Source organism: Callithrix jacchus, chromosome 7 (assembly GCF_049354715.1).
Source record: "Callithrix jacchus isolate 240 chromosome 7, calJac240_pri, whole genome shotgun sequence".
Lineage (NCBI taxonomy): Eukaryota > Metazoa > Chordata > Mammalia > Primates > Cebidae > Callithrix > Callithrix jacchus.
This window is the reverse complement of record NC_133508.1, coordinates 97,805,764-97,821,264: the sequence shown is the minus strand read 5'-3', so window position 1 is coordinate 97,821,264 and position 15,501 is coordinate 97,805,764.

The window sequence follows — 15,501 nt, the reverse complement described above, 5'->3', positions numbered from 1 at the left end:
TGCTGTGAATCCTACAGACTGAAGAATTTCTTAATTTGTACACAAAACAAGCTGTACTAAGCTCATCCACAGGTGGTGTGCAATTCAGATTCGTTCTATCTGGTAATCTCTGAGATAAACTGTTTTTGAGTAAATAAATGGCTATAGCTTTGCCTGAGACACCAATCTCAAAAATTTCACTTCTTATATCTTATTTATTTATATGTTTTTAGGCAAAAAATTTATTATGTTGATAAAAAGAAGACATTGTGTGATAAAGGATGTCATTTTTCAAGAGTCATTATGACAAATTGTTAACACTACAGTCACTGGGAGAGGTAAGTTTGCAACTCCTATAAGGTTGCATAGCTAGTAAGTGACAGAGCCTGAATTTGAACTGTGTTTAGCCTGAGCTGTTAACTATGCCACATAATATCTCTTTTACTGCCTAGCAGGGGACATTCATTAGCTTGCCCTTCACTTGCCATGTACTCTTTTGACCTTGGGAAAATTATTAAATTAATTTTATGTTTTGAAAGCTGTAAATGTGTAGATTGGACTTGAGTAGCTTAGGTCAAAAGCAAACTTTTTCTTTCTTTTTTTTTTTGAGACGGAGTTTCGCTCTTGTTACCCAGGCTGGAGTGCAATGGCGCAATCTCGGCTCACCGCAACCTCCGCCCCCTGGGTTCAGGCAATTCTCCTGCCTCAGCCTCCTGAGTAGCTGGGATTACAGGCACGCGCCACCATGCCCAGCTAACTTTTTGTAATTTTTAGTAGAGACGGGGTTTCACCATGTTGACCAGGATGGTCTCGATCTGTTAACCTCGTGATCCACCCGCCTCGGCCTCCCAAAGTGCTGGGATTACAGGCTTGAGCCACCGCGCCCGGCCAAAAGCAAACTTTTTCTATAAAAAACTAGGTAGTATTTTAGGCTTTGCAGACTATGTGTTCTCTGCGACAATTAAAGCTATCATAAGCAATAGTAAACAAATGGGCATGTCTGTGTTCAATAAAACTTTGCTGGCCTGGCCGCATGCCTGTAATTCTAGCACTTTGGGAGGCCAAGGCAGGTGGATCACAAGGTCAGGAGTTCAAGACCAGGCTGGCCAATATGGCGAAACCCCCCTCTCTACTAAAAATACAAAAACTAGATGAGCATGGTGGTGGGCGCCCATAGTCTCGGATACTCAGGAGGCTGAGGCAGGAGAATTGCTTGAACCCAGGAGGCAGAGGTTGCAGTGAGCCAAGAGTGTGCCACTGCACTCCAGCCTAGGTGACAGAGCAAGACTCCGTCTCAAAAAATAAACAAGAAAACACACACACACACACAAAGCAAAAACAAAACCTTGCTTATTAAAAAAGGCAGTGGTAACATTTAGCTTGCTAGTTGTATTTGCCAACCCCTGGTTTATTTCTCTATAAGTAAGCCTCTCTTTGACAAGCAGAGAAAAATGGAAGAAAATTAACATTGACTGAGTATGTACTATGAACTAATCATTGTACTAAAAAATTTTATAGTTATATCATTCAATCCTCACAATATAATCTCTATGCTGTATATAAGAAAAGTGGACTTTCAGGAAGCTGAAATAGATGTCCACAATCACATGGCTGGTAGAAGCAGGACCTTCTGACTCCAAAGGCTCTTTCTTCTCATCATTGCAGCTTCTCTTTTTTGCCATCCTTATATATGCCTTTCCCAGCATCTCCGGCCACCCTTGCTTCTGACTTTATAAGAATGTTGAGAAAGAAATGATGATAAAAGCAGTTAAACTTTATGGATGGATATTATTCAGTCCCCAGGAGAATATATATATATGAGATTCTCATGGGGATATAACTATATATATATATTTCTTGTGATATATGGTTATATCCCCACAAGAATCTCATAAAGCATATTTTCCCCATTTCACAGATAGTGAACACCAAGGTCACAAAATGGAAACTGGCAACTCTCGGAAAAGAACCCCCATTTCCTAACTCCTGATTCCCTAAGTAGGACTTTATTTCCTAGTCAACATTGATTAATTAACACGGGAGAGTATTTTCCTTTCTCTGAACCTCTCAAAGCATAGCTGCCAAGTCAATTCTGACCAACAGAAGTAGCTGAGACTGGATTAATGGTTTTGGGGGAATATCAAATTCAGTGCAACAAAATCCTGTTAAAGCAATATGGATTGGTGTCCCGGAAATATCAGAAACTCTTGTGCTTTGTCAACAGCTTGGCTATTAGGCTGACAGCCACCTGGATTTCTCTTTAAGGAGTTCCCCACATGAAAAATGGCTTCTCAGAACATCTGACTCTTAGATTGACCAAAGATCTGGTCAGGAAGAAGCTTATGTCTTTGCTGACAGTTTCCAAAATATAAATACAGAGGCCCAAGGATAGGACACCTTTTCATTTTTTAAAGCTGTGTGTTGAAAGAGAGAACCTGGGTCTCTTCCCTGGTGATGCTACTGGAAACCTGTCAGTGCTTTCTTTTTGCAACCCCTTTGGAGGCAGTTTCCAGCTTGGACTTCGGGAGAGCCTCTGAAGAAGAATAAGCATGCCTATCTCCCAGTCTTCCCATTTGTGTCCTGGGCCTCTTATGGCTCAGGCTGGTGAAGGAGAGGAAAACTTTATCAGAAGGTATTGGGCAGCTCACAGAATGGTTGGAAAGCTGCAGAGCAGGTGTGAGGTGAGGGTTTGAGTGGAATGATCTGATGAGGAAAGTGCTCTCTGAGCCCCCAGCATTGCTTGACTGTGTCAGGGACTGACATTGCAACCTCAGGTATTGACATGGGGAGAAAGGGAGGATAGAAGAGGAGAGGGGAGGAGACAGAAGGGGAGGGTAAGAGAGGGGAAGGGAGAAGAGAAGAGAGATGCAAGGCAGGGAGAGACATATCTACTTGTGTCCCTAAGACCTTGATTCAGTCCTGTGCCTTAGATACAAATGAAACCAGGAAAGCGAGCATGTAGCATTCCTGCCTCTTTAAGGAGAAGCAATTTATCCTCTAACAAGACTCATACTGGGCAGCAACATAAATGAGAAATGTCCATGGCAGTTTTCTGCCTCAAAGCCTTGACCTTCACCAACCCTTGGTTTCCAAGGAACCCTCTCACAACATCCTCTCTGAAGACTGTGAGTGCTACACCCTTCCTTTTTTGTCTTCCAAACCTCAGAGCCTTCTCTCTTACAACGGGCTAATGGGTCATCCACAGAATCCTGGCATCTCTGTTGCAGAAGCACCTGAATATTCATCTAGGGCAGTGTTTTGAATATGCTCTGGGAAGTCACAGGGCTTCCTCAGACACCCCATGGGAATGAAGGTTTTTTCCTCTTTTTTTCCCACCACAAACAGCCCGCTGTGATTTGGAGCAGGTCAGTGTGGAACTGTTTTGGATATTGGGCTTTTGTGTTTTGGAAGACAGAGTCCAAGGCTTAAAAAGTCTTATAGGTGTAGCCCAAGCCCCTCTCTCATGCTGTGCTCATCTTTGTAACTCTAGCACCTACCACGGGACCTGGTACAACAGAGGTGCTTCATAAGTATTTATGAATGGAAACAAATAGATATTTTATTTATTTATTTATTTATTCATTCATTCATTCATTCATTCATTCATCTACTCACTAGAGAATCACTTGTTTAACTCCTATTAGGTCGCAAGGACCATTTACGCATCACTTCCATTGACTGCCAGTCTTGGGTTAGCCAGTGTGTATGACTAGAAATGTCCTATTCATCCCCCACTGCACTGTCTCTGTACAACCCATGCTGAATTTCAGGCTGTGTCAGTCTGAGGGTTAAAAGTTAGGTCTTATTAATAGTAACAGACATTGTTATTATTATTGGCGTTACTCCCAATCTGCTATTGCACAGTTTTTCTAGTTTGGTGACCTCATTTCTCTTTGAGGCATGCTCTACTGTAAACTTTGTCTCTTACTAACACACAGATAGAAGTGGCGGGAAGAGCCTTTTGCTGCAAAGATTATGGAGCTTTAATGGAATATATATCTGAAAGTGCTTTGAGCAAAGGAAAACTGCTTTTCAAGGGTCAGAGGTTGTTATTAAGTAGGGCTGCCTGCTAGGCTGCTGGGCACTTGTAAAACTTTAGGATGCCAAGGAGAAGATTCTCATTCAGAATAATTTACACTGTTGTTAAAAAAGTACTTTGCAGTTAAGCCTCAGTCAAACCTTAGTCTTCCTCATGGGAAAAACCCCAGCTTGTTGGTAGTAACTTTATTTGGTACTACTATCATTGTGCTAGCTACTTGAGCTAGGCTATGGCCCTTTGCTTCATTCGGCTAACATTTAATGAGTACCTTTTAGTGTTTCATTTGCCCATCCATCCTTCCATCCATCCATCTATCCGTCCATCATCCATCCATCCATTCTTTCATCCATCCATCCATCCATCCATCCATTCATGCATTTATTCACTCACTAACTCATTCAACAAATGCTAAGTCCTCATATGTGCTATGGATTAGAAACACATAAAAAGTATTCTAATTAGAATCCTTGCTCTTTTTTGAGTTTCCATTCTAGTGGTGGCAACACACAAACGGGAAGAGAGATATGGATGTAGAACTATATGGAGTGTCAGATAGTGTTAAGTGCAAAGGAGAAAACTAAAAGTAAGGATGAGAGTTAGGGAGTGTTTGAAGGTAGGATTGTAATTTTAGCTAAGTGGCCTATTAGCTAAAAGGCCATGTTAAAAACAAATGAACAAACAAACAAACAAAACTCCATGAAGATGACAGCAACTCTATGAATTAAGTGTTAGTTCTATTTGATAGATGAAGCACTTTGACTCAGAGAGGCCAAGGAACTCTTTTGAGGTCACACAGAGAGTTGGTGGCTGAGTAGGTATTTGGACCCAGGTATTGGCTACCTTGAAGTCAGGCTCTTTCTACAATGCTACGCTGGTCACATTTTTAAAAAAATCTGCATAACTTTAGGTGGGGCTAAGTCAAGACAGAAAGAGTTTTTCCTTTCTGGCTTCAACATGCCTTGAACCAGTGGTCTTTTCTGAGGGCTACAAAACATTGTTAGCTGCTTTCAGCATATCAGAGATGACTGACATTATATTACTCTGTCTCCTGCTCACTTTGGAGTGATTATTTCGGGCTAGAGATTTGGTCTGAAAGTTAAGCCCTTAACACACATCCATAACACTGAAGAGTGGAGTGGAAGAGACTCCCTGATGCTGCAGGATGCTGTTGAAATTTTGCCAGTGAGGGAAGCATCAGCGTTATTCATGGTAAAAAATTATCTAGATTTAAAAATCTTCATATAGATTCTAGAAGAACAAAATTGAAGAAATCTAAAAACATAAGGAATTTCAGGAGGGGGGACCACACAATCAGGCTGTGGGTGGGGAGTGAGAATGCAGGGGCCAGGGGATCCTGTGATGTCTGATAAAAAAGACGATCAACTCAACAAAATAAAACGAGAAACCAAGATTAGAGAAAAAAGCGCAAAAAGAAATGACAAAGTCTCCAAGAAATGTGGGACTATGTGAAGAGATCTAACCTACATTTGATAGGTGTACCAGATTGTGACGAAGAGAATGAATCCAAGCTGGAAAATACTCTTCAGGATATTATGCGGGAAAATTTCCCCAACCTAGCAAGGCAGGCCAATATTCAAGTCCAGGAAATACAGAGAACACCACAAAGATATTCCGCAAGAAGAGCAACCCCAAGGCACATAATCGCCAGATTCACCAGGGTTGAAATGAAGGAGAAAATACTAAGGGCTGCCAGAGAGAATGGTCGGGTCACCCACAAACGGAAGCCCATCAGACTCACAGCAGATCTCTTGGCAGAAACTCTACAAGCCAGAAGAGAGTGGGGGCCAATATTCAACATCCTTAAAGGAAAAAACTTTCAACCCAGAATTTCATATCCAGCCAAACTGAGCTTCATAAGTGAAGGAAAATCCTTTGCAAACAAGCAAGTACTCAGAGATTTTGTCACCACCAGGCCTGCTTTACAAGAGCTCCTGAAAGAGGCACTATACATAGAAAGGAACAACCAGTACCAGCCATTCTAAAAACATACCAAATGCTAAAGAGAATCAACAAAATGAAGAATCTTCATCAACTAACAGGCAAAACAGCCAGCTAGCATCAAAATGGCAGTATCAAATTCACATATAACAATATTAACCCTAAATGTAAATGGGCTAAATGCACCAATCAAAAGACACAGACTGGCAAATTGGATATAAAACCAAAACCCATCAGTGTGCTGTATCCAGGAAACCCATCTTACATGCAAGGATACACAAAGGCTCAAAATAAAGGGATGGAGGAAGATTTACCAAGCAAATGGAGAGCAAAAAAAAGCAGACGTTGCAATTTTCGTCTCCAATATATTAGACTTTAAGGCAACAAAGATCGAAAGAGACAACGAAGTACATTACATAATGGTAAAAGGATCAATATAACAAGAAGAGCTAATGATCCTAAATATTTATGGACCCAATACAGGAACACACAGATATATAAGGCAAGTTCTTAATGACTTACAAAGTGACTTAGACTCCCACACAATAATAGTGGGAGACTTTAACACTCCACTGTGAATATTAGACAGATCAACCAGACAGAAAATTAACAAGGATATCCAGGGCTTGAACTCAGACCTGGAACAAGCAAACCTGATAGACATCTATAGAACTCTCCACCCCAAATCCACAGAATATACATTCTTCTCAGCACCACATCACACCTACTCTAAAATTGACCACATAATTGGAAGTAAAGCACTCCTCAGCAAATGAAAAACAACTGAAATCATAACAAACAGTCTCTTAGACCATAGTGCAATCAAGTTAGAACTCAGAATTCAGAAACTAACTCAGAACCACACAGCTTCATGGAAACTGAACAACTGGCTCTTGAGTGTTGATTGGATAAACAATGAAATGAAGGCAGAAATAAAGAAGTTCTTCAAAACCAACGAGAATGAAGACACAACATACCAGAATCTCTGGGACACATTTAAAGCAGTCTCTAGAGGAAAATATATAGCAATAAGTGCCCACATGAGAAGAGCAGAGAGATCCAAAATTGACACCCTATCGTCAAAATTGAAAGAGCTAGAGGAGCAAGATAAAAAAAATTCAAAACCTAGCAGAAGACAAGAAATAACGAAGATCAGAGCAGAACTGAAGGAGATAGAGACACGAAAAATCAATAAATCCAAGAGCTGGTGTTTTGAAAAGCTCAACAAAATAGACCACTAGCCAGATTGATTAAAAATAAAAGAGAGAATAACCAAATAGATGCAATAAAAAACGATAAAGGGGAAATCACCACAGATTCCACAGAAATTCAAACCATCATCAGAGAATATTACAAACAACTCTATGCACATAAACTAGTAAACCTGGAAGAAACGGATAAATTCCTGGACTCCTGTGTCCTCCCAAGCCTAAACCAGGAGGAAGCCAAAACTATGAATAGACCAATAACAAGGTCTGAAGTTGAGGCAGCAATTAAGAGCCTACCACACAAAAAAAGCCCAGGTCCAGATGGGTTCACAGCCAAATTCTACCAGACACACAAAGAGGAGCTGGTACCATTCCTTCTGAAACTATTCAAAATAATCCAAAAAGAGGGAATCCTTCCCAAATCACTTTATGAGACCAACATCATCCTGATTCCAAAACCCGGCAGAGACTCAACAAGAAAAGAAAACTTCAGGCCAATATCCATGATGAACATAGATGCAAAAATCTTCAATAAAATACTGGCAAACCGATTGCAACAGCACATCAAAAAACTTACCCATCATGATCAAGTAGGATTCATCCTGGGGATGCAAGGCTGGTTCAACATACGCAAGTCTATCAACGTAATTCACCACATAAACAGAACCAAAAACAAAAACCACGTGATTATCTCAATTGATGCAGAGTAGGCCTTTGACAAAATTCAACAGTCCTTTATGCTAAAAACCCTCAATAAACTCGGTATTGATGGAACGTATCTCAAAGTAATAAAAGCTATTTACGACAAACCAACAGCCAATATCATACTGAATGGGCAAAAACTGGAAGCATTCCCTTTGAAATCCGGCACTAGACAAGGATGTCCTCTCTCACCACTCCTATTCAATATAGTACTGGAAGTTCTAGCCAGAGCAATCAGGCAAGAAAAAGAAATAAAGGGTATTCAAATAGGAAAGGAGGAAGCCAAATTGTCTCTATTTGCAGACGACATGATAGTATACCTAGAAGACCCCATTGCCTCAGCCCAAAAACTCCTGAAACTGATAAGCAACTTCAGCAACGTCTCAGGATATAAAATCAATGTGCAAAAATCACAAGCACTCCTATACACCAATAACAGACTTAAAAAGAGCCAAATCAAGAATGAACTGCCATTCACAATTGCTACAAAAAGAATAAAATACCTAGGAATACAACTTATAAGGAACGTAAGGGACATTTTCAAGGAAAACTACAAACCACTGCTCGATGAAATAAGAGAGAACACAAACAGATGGAGAAACGTTCCATGTTCGTGGTTAGGAAGAATCAATATCATGAAAATGGCTATACTGCCCAAAGTAATTTACAGAATCAATGCTATCCCCATCAAGCTACCATCCACTTTCTTCACAGAACTGGAAAAAACCACCATGAACTTCATATGGAACCAAAAGAGAGCCCGTATAGCCAAGTCAACTCTAAGCAAAAAGAACACAGTGGGAGGCATCACACTACCGGACTTCAAACTATACTACAAGGCTACAGTAATCAAAACAGCATGGTACTGGTACCAAAACAGAGATATAGACCAATGGAACAGAACAGAGGCATCGGAGTCAACACGACATATCTACAACCATACAATCTTTGATAAACCTGACAAAAACAAGCAATGGGGAAAGGATTCCCTGTTTAATAAATGGTGTAGGGAAAACTGGCTAGCTATGTGCAGAAAGCAGAAACTGGACCCCTTCCTGACACCTTATACCAAAATTAACTCCAGATGGATTAAAGACTTAAACATAAGACCTGGCACCATAAAAACCCTAGAAGAAAACCTAGGCAAAACCATTCAGGGCATAGGAGTAGGCAAGGACTTCATGACCAAAACACCAAAAGCATTGGCAGCAAAAGCCAAAATAGACAAATGGGACCTAATCAAACTCCACAGCTTCCACATGGCAAAAGAAACAGTCACTAGAGTGAATTGACAACCAACAGAAATGGAAACAATTTTTGCAGTTTACCCATCTGACAAAGGGTTGATATCCAGAATTTACAAAAACTCAAACAGATTTACAGGAAAAAAACAAGCCCATTCAAAAATGGGCAAAGGATATTAACAGACACTTTACAAAAGAAGACATACATAAGGCCAACAAACATGAAAAAATGCTCATCATCACTGGTCATTAGAGAGATGCAAATCAAAACCACACTGAGATACCATCTCACGCCAGTTAGAATGGTGATCATTAAAAAATCTGGAGACAACAGATGCTGGAGAGGATGTGGAGAAATAGGAACACTTTTAGTGTTGGTGGGAGTGTAAATTAGTTCAACCATTGTGGAAGACAGTGTGTTGATTCCTCAAGGCCTTAGAAATAGAAATTCCATTTGACCAGGCAATTCCATTACTGGGTATATATCCAAAGGACTATAAATCATTCTACCATAAGGACACATGCACACGAATGTTTATTGCAGCACTGTTTACAATAGCAAAGACCTGGAACCAACCCAAATGCCCATCGATGATAGACTGGACTGGGAAAATGTGGCACATATACACCTTGGAATATTATGCAGCAATCAAAAATGATGAGTTTGTGTCCTTTGTAGGGACATGGATGAGTCTGGAGAACATCATTCTCAGCAAACTGACACATGAACAGAAAATGAAATACCACATACTCTCACTCATAGGCAGGTGAGGAAAAATGAGAACACATGGACATGGGGAAGGCAGTGCTACACACGGGGGTCTATTGGCTGGAATAGGGGAGGGACAGCATGGGGGAGATGGGGAGGGATAGCCGGGGGAGAAATGCCAAATGTGGGTGAAGGGGAGGAAAGCAGCAAAACACGGTGCCGTGTGTGTACCTGTGTAACTATCTTGCACGTTCTGCACATGTACCCCAAAACCTAAAATGCAATTAAAAAAAAAGACATGCTGCTGGCTTGAAGTGCCTTGAGGGTAGAGCCTCCAGAAGCACAAGCTGGATCTTGTAGCTAAATTTCAACCATGAGGCCAGGGATTGCCTTTCCATTCCCCTGCATCTGTAAGGCCAGGTGCTAGGGCTGGCACTTAGCATTTTGATAAATGTTACATGAATGAATCAATGCATGGTGACAGGGAGACTTGAAACCATATAATACAAGAGATGGAGGATGGAACTGAGAATATACATTCTTTTTTCCACATTCCTCCATCTAATCCCAAACTTCACTCTTGCTGCCTTGTGTTACCTCCTAAACAAATTATTTACAAGTCCTTCTCTCAGTTCTGCCTTTCAAGGGAATGCAGCTAAGCTAAGCCACAATCTCTCTGCTATCTACTTATCTATTTATCTATGTGTCTGTGTATCTATCTATCATCTATATATGTATCATTTATGTATCTATCTATGTATCTTTGCATATCTATCTATCTATATCTAGTTTGTGTGTGAGAGACATAGAAACTGCATTCAAATAGCAGATCTCGTCATCTCCTTAAGAAATTTTGTTAGAAAAATTATAATAGTGTCTGAGAAACAGTAGGCTTTTTTATGCATGACATTTAAGCAGCTTTAATTGTCTAGTAGCTTTTACAATGCTCTGCTGATTCCTGAGTTGTCATGTGCTATGTAAGCCTCATTAAAGGCTATATAAACCCCTTTTGAGCTTTCTCACAGCTAAGTAATTATGCCTTGATTGATGGAAAAGTAAGCACACCTTGATTGCTTATGTAATTTTGAATTAATTACATTACTTCCAGATTTGTGTCTTATTGAGAAAGATGCTTATAGACTGATTCTAATTAATGTATAATAACTTTATGATATTCATAGAAGCTTTAAACACTTAAGATATTACAGCTCCCCAGGTTCAATTCATTCATTCATTCATTCATTCAGCAAATATTTATGGGAGTTTTAGTATGTAGAACGTGCTTTGGGAGTTGGTGTGGTAATGTAGCAAATGCATAACACTTGGTGCGTACTTCCTAAGGTGTGAATCAAAGACGTACAAATAACCACGAGGTGAAATGGTGATAAAGCTGCTCTGGCTTTCTGTTGTCATCTTCACATGTATCAGTTCATGTGATTTTCTTTTTTCTTAGGAAAATAAAAATCCAAGATGAGGAAATTTCACATAGGGAATTGGTTACACAGGTGATGGAAAAGAGAAGTCAGTGAGGGCTGGTAAGGCCATGGCAGGAAGTCCCTGCTTCCTGTAGTCTAGAATAAAAGGAGAGAGTATTTCTGAAGCCCTGGGGCAGAGGTCAACAGAGAAGGCTGGACCATGGCAGGCTTGGCAGATGGGAACTGGAGCGATGGCAGTGATGCACTGATGTGTCTCTTAAGCATAGAGACGGGATGAGGGATGCTTTGGCCTCTCCCTTCCTTTTGCTCACTAGTCTCTGAAGTTCCTCTCCCAGGAGCCACAGTCTGCAGAGGTGCACCTCTGTGGTACAGAGAGGAGAAAGGCAACAAATGGGTCTGAAGGCAAACTATCTCTGGACTTGCAGAGACCTCTAAGACTGAACATGGCCTCATGCACATTACACTTAAATGTGGAGAAAGTATTTATATCAGACACACAAAGCCTGCTGCTGGCTAAAGGAGCCCTCAGTCTGTGTGTTTCTGTGTGTGTGTGTGTCTGGTATGCACACTGGGTGCTGGGGTGGAAATGAGACGTGGTAAACCACACTCTTGAAAGAAAGGGAAATGATATTCCTCCCAAGCAATGGATCAAATGGAGATGCTCAGTAGTAAGCCTGTTGGACATCTAGGTAAGATATTTGAAAAGAGAGAAAAAGGATTGAATCTCATTTTGTGATTGAGCTGAGGTGAGGATCCAGTGATTTAGAGAGTGTAAAAATATATCCTTCCTGGGAAGTACTTAGGAGCTGTTTAACTCATTAACCAATTAATTCAACAAACATCTATCAAAAACTATGAACTGTAGACCAGGTGCAGAGTTAGGTTAGGTGCTAGGGAAAATATGATGAACGAAAACAGACTAGCATCTGGCCTTGTGGATTTTACAGCCTAGTGGGGGAGAAAAATGTTTATTTTCAAATAATCACTGATGTGAATAAGTACTAACTGTGATAACTGCAATAAAGGAAGAGTGCAGGGAGCTAAAATGGTACATGGTAGGGGGATCCTGGTTAACCTGGGCTCAGGGAAGACTTCTCAGAGGGAGAAGGCAAGTCACCTGCATTTTTAAGTATCATAGGAGTAGGACTAAAAAATGGTAAGAAAGGAAGTTGAGAAGAGTGTTACAGGGACAAACATGAGCCATGCAAAGGCCTGGGGTGGGAGCAAACGTGCCAGTGGGACAGGAGGTGGGAAGGAGAATCTTTCAGCGGAATTTTTTCAACAGTTTAAGCAACTGTAGTTGAGGGGACTCACATGTGACACTTTACAGTAACCTTCCAACCCTACAATTACATGATTTACAGCATCTGATTGCTTGCTGATGCTGAGTTCAGTCCAATGAAAGATGCTTTGAGAGAGAGAAGGACAGCATGAGATGAGGTGCTTAGGTGAGTAGAACAGAACACGCCAACAAGTCACATAACCATATATGACAGCATATGATTAACTACTACAGTGATGGGCCCATATGATGGGAAGCTTGGAGGTCAGGGAAGAAAATGGAGTAGGACGGAGCTTCCCGTTGTCATGTCTCCTGACCAGGAAGCTGGAATTCTCCACGCTGTGGGAGAAGATCTGACTGAAGAGAATTATTGGCAGCCAGTGGTAATCTGTATATCAGCTGTCAGCTGTGCAACTATCAGGAAGGAGTAGAGATACTGGGGATACTGTGGCTGCTTTGGGCTAGGTGCTTTATATATATTGTCTCTGTCTTCAAACCAACTGTATGAAGTAGTAAGCAATATTCCCATTTTACAGACAAGGAAGCCAAGATTTAGATGACATATCATTGAGATTACATGCCCACAGTCACACATTAAGATAGTGGCTGACCTAGGGTCAGAACTCAGTTCTGTCTGGCTCTGAACTCCATGCTTCACCACAGCCCTAAGCTGTATTCAACTGCAGTTTGTGTGTCTTTGTGTTTGTGTGCATTCTTTCATTATCATCATTAAAAACATATGCATGTACTATAGCATATGTTCTTAATGATGGAGGGAGAGTATAAATGAGGCAGGAAAGTAAAGTTTTAAAAAATCTGTTGTACATCAAGCAATATGCCTGCCAATTACATAGAATATTTAACTTAATGTTCATCCTTAACTTCATGCTCTGTATTATTCTCTCCACTTTACAGATGAGGAAAATGAGTTAAGTATCAAGTGTAAGATCTTTCATCCATCAGGGAAACAGACCTGAGGTTAGATTCTAGGTATAATTGAGTCCAATTTCCATGTTCTTTCCCAGTTCATCACTTTAGTCTCTGGAACTCTTTAAGTCAGTGTTTGTGTCCTGTACAGTGTCATGGGCTTTCTAGTGTCTAGTAAATATTTGTTCATTTATTACTCATTTAATAAATATTGTTTGTGCACTTATTTTATGCACAATTATGTGCAATATTTTTGTGCACATATTAATTTCTACACTGTAGAAAGCATAGAGAATGGAAAGGAATTCTTTTAATTACTTTTTTTAACTTATGAAAACAGTGTGGCATTTAATTGTTCTCATACTGTCTTGGATTTTACTCAATGAATATTAGAACTTAATGAGATCTTAAAGATCATGTTTCCACACTAAAAAAATGTTCTTGTAATCAAGATGTGAAAGTTACCAATAAAATACTAGCTTACAGAATCTGGCAGCATATTAAACAATACTATACCATGAAGAAGATGGATTATTTTAGAAATAAAAGGATGAATCAATATAGGGACATATGTTAATAAAAGCCTGCATATTAATAGATCTAATGACAAAATCTCCATAATCATTCTTTAGAGACAATGAAAGGTAACTAATGCAACATCACAAATTTCTCATGTACATACAGATTGTATACATTACATGTACATAGAGGTGTAATCACATACACATATGCAGTCATGCACTGCATAACAATGTTTTGGTCAACAATGGACTGCATATATGACAGTCCACATATAAGACTGGTACCATTAAAATACTGTATCATATTCTTATGTGACCACTATCACTATATTATGATACATTAAAATACTGTATCGTATCCTTATGTGACCACTATCATAATATAGTACCTTTTCTATGGTTAGATACAGGATTTTTAAAATTTTCAATTTTTTAATTTTTATTTTTGTAGGGATGGTGCCTTGGCACGTTGCCCATACTGGTCTTGAACTCCTGGGCTAAAGTAATCCTCCTGCCTTATCCTACCAAAGTGCTGGGATTATAGCTGTGCACCACCATGTCTAGCCTAGATATATTTAGATACACAAATACTTCCCATGTGTCACAATTGCCCGTAGTATTTCATGCAGGATATGGTACACTAGTATGTAGCTTATGATCAATAGCTATTGAACATAAGCTACATACTAGTGTACCATATCCTGCATGAAATACTATGTGTAGGAGGCTATACTAAGTTTGTGTAAGTATACTCTGTGATGTTCTCACAATGATGAAATTGCCTAAGGGTGCAACTCAGAACACATCTTTGTCATTAAATGACACCTATGTGAGTGTATGTGTGCATATCTATACGTGTTTAACACATACACAACATATTTGTGAAACTGCACAAAAGAAGAGCTAAACAAACAGAAAGCATATACCAAGTTGTTGGATTGGAAGACTCAGCCAAATAAAGATATAATTTTCCCTTGTATTAATTTATAGATTGAATATAATTTTAATAAAAATACACAAAAGCTTTAACAAAATTTTTCATGGAAAAAGAAATAAATAAGAATAGCCAGAAAACATGAAAATAGAAGAGCAATAAGTCAATGCCTGTTTTAGGAAATATTAAAACATATAATGAATCTTTAATAAAACAATGAGATTTTGGCTGATAAAACCAATGGAACAGAATAAAAAATCTAAATATATATGGAATTCAAGTATATAGGGAAATGGGCATGTAATAAATTTGGCAGCTCAAATCAGTGGTGTATTGGGGTTGGGGGTCAGAGTAGTCTGCAATAGTAATAGATGGGCAACTATTCAGAAAAAACAGTGGCTTCACAGTCACATGGTACACCAAGATGAGTTTCAAATGAATAAACTATTTAAAAGTAAAAAATTAAATCATAATAAAAGCTATTTAGGAGAAACCCAAGCCAATATCACACTGCATGGGCAAAAACTGGAAGAAATCCCTTTGAAATCTTAACACTAGACA